Source organism: Halyomorpha halys, unplaced genomic scaffold (assembly GCF_000696795.3).
Source record: "Halyomorpha halys isolate HHAL.00 unplaced genomic scaffold, Hhal_1.1 Scaffold342.1, whole genome shotgun sequence".
In the NCBI taxonomy this organism is placed as follows: Eukaryota; Metazoa; Arthropoda; class Insecta; order Hemiptera; family Pentatomidae; genus Halyomorpha; species Halyomorpha halys.
Genome location: NW_027105151.1, coordinates 275,126 through 277,963, shown reverse-complemented (window position 1 = coordinate 277,963; position 2,838 = coordinate 275,126).

Below are 2,838 nucleotides of genomic sequence, written 5' to 3'. Positions count from 1 at the left end.
CGGATATGCAAAATATTTAATTTAAGAAAAGTGATAATTGTATAAATATATCGCAAGTCCGATTATACTTTTAAATTTTGTAGAATTTTCAGATTTTATTTCTTCGACCTGTTATTTTAATAATCGGCCTGAATAATTCGCATGTTACATTATCATAACAGCCCGCAGAACCGGGGCGAGAATTGCAAACGGAAACAAACACTGGGTCTAATAACAGGGCCAGGAAGGGAAGGTTTCACCTCCTTGGAAGGGGAGGGGGTAATTTCACCCTCTATAAATATTTCAAGGGTAGCCCCCTGTTCAGGGGGTTAGCCCCGAAATTGGCTGAAGTGAACACGTCTTGAAATGGGGAAGGAAGGGAGGTAAGTGGCTTTTCCAGGAGAGGCAGGAATTTATAATGCCAAGGGATCGTATAACCTCGAGAGCTTATGTTACGGCATAGGTTAATGAGGCCAAAGAAGATCTTGTAGTTAATTGGTTCTGTACAAGATCTTGAAAGATTGGACGAGGGCATTAAATATGGAAGACCGGAAAATAATATCATCAGGACTAATCTACTAATATAGTAAATTTATAAACGATAAAGTGGCCATTAATTGTGCTGTGAAGTCACAAACACGTCATAAAGGCCTGTTTGCACCGTGACAGTTGGATTTAGTCGGGATGGCAGCATAATCGCTGAAGGATACAATCCAAATTAAGTTAATTAATTAATTTATATTGAGTCCTGCAAAACTATTATTATAATTGGATTCTTTTCCAAAGGTTTGTTGTGTGTTTACTAGTTACCAATTAAATATATTTATATTTATAAAATGTTGTTACCATTAATTATATAATATAATAAGAGGTGGCATTGTGTAATATAATAGTAAATAAACTACATAAAGGAACTAAGTATTTATTTACAATTTATTGATAAATGATGTATTAAAATGATTCAGATAAATGGTTTCCATAAAATATCATTATTGCATTATTACTTATTTTCTAATATATACTTATAGTTGCTGATTTGGGTGGTGTGTGTGCCGAGGTATGTAGTGTCGTGTTGTCGTAATCATGGGTGACATCTCAGCCCGGAAGTTCCATTTCTGAAGAGCCCGTCTTCTCCAAGTCCGTGCTCTTCTCATCTAAACCATGCTTGCGCATGCGCTAATTTGCCATTGTTTGGCAAACGTGTAAAGACACGTTTACTTTTCGGTATTTTATATAAAAATAAGCGTTAGTAAGACTGATAGTACTGTATGAGTCTTCAAGTCTTCATGATCTAAGTCAGTTACATCAGTTTTTTATTATTATTATTTTTTTGTAAATGAATTATAATAATTTATACTTATAATGAAGTATAAGAGGATAGCTGTATGCAATAGAATAATTATGGTACAGACTAATATTAATGAAATAAAATTTTTTAAATATATACAATGTGATAGCTGAACGTGTTGGGATGAGGGTTCCAGAATACTTGGCTTGGAACGTTGTGGGTTCGACGCTGTGGCGGTCCCAAGAAATTATGATCCCTCACCACGGTAAGAATCGGGTGATAACCTATAGATAATACTCCTCTCTCGTATGTCAGAAATGACCACTAACAGACTCGCCAAAGAAAGAAAAAAGGTGGACTTTAGCCACGAAAAATAATTGTTAAAGATATATAATAGCCAACTATGCTAAAATTATTTTTATAATCCTAAATGGAAATATTAAATGATAAATAAATGTTACCAACTGACTTCAAAAGCTATAAGATACTTCTGAAAGAAACTTTACTTCTGTCCAAGTGCTTCAGTTTACTAAGTATTAAGATGAAAATATCTTCAATCCTAATATAATTATCTTCTTCAAAGTCTGGCAGAAATGGATGGAGAAATATTCCAATATAGTCGAAGAAGGGGCCTTCCTTCAGATCTCGAGGAGTGGTGGGAGGTGACTGTCAACAAGATTAAGGACCTTTGATCTCTTTGGGACTCCTTCCTTCCACAGGATATCTCTTCATACGGTTCAGTAGGCCCTCATGGCAAGGAAGATAAAAAAAGTATTGAAGGAATAATAAAGGGATGGTTGAAAGGGCACAGATTTCCTGAGGGTATTTTCAGATATTTGCTTCGAACCGGATCTAGGGAAGTATTGATATATTCATAACTTAAAAGCATTATCGGATTTTCAAGAATTTATAAATCGAACCTCAAACTATTACTAATATTTTTTTTTTTACTTTCTCTTAGCTATATACTGAATATATAGTAAGGGAAAGTGTTGTAGCCATGAAAACATCTCATTCGAGTTTTAAACGGAAATAAATAAAAAAAAAATTAAATAAATTTAAAAAACATATAAATAAAAAAACAAGTTAGAACACACGAACAAATAGGTTAGAAAACACAGATGAATATTATCAGGAATAATTCCCATGCAGGTGATGATGTATGATACCCAGACACACCAAAAAATTATTTTCCGCTAAGACCGCTGTATCTCCAGTACTAACACCTAGGTCTTCTACGAAGCTCCTTGTTTTATATGGTATTGTTCCGCGAGATCTAAATCATAGTTCTCTTACGGAGAACTATTTTTCTCCAAATGTCTCACGGAATTTTTTTTTAAGGAAAGGAATATATAATAATTAATTACCTAATTATAAAGGAATATATATATAAAGAGATGAAAGATTTGTTTTTGACGTTTAGGTAATTAATTATTATATATTTTTTTCGATCAAAAAAATACTTTAGAATAAAGCATCCATAAAATTTAGTCTATTTAACAAAAAAAATAAAATAAATAAATTTAGTTTATGAGCAACCTCTACATTGCCAATAAACCAAAAAAATAATT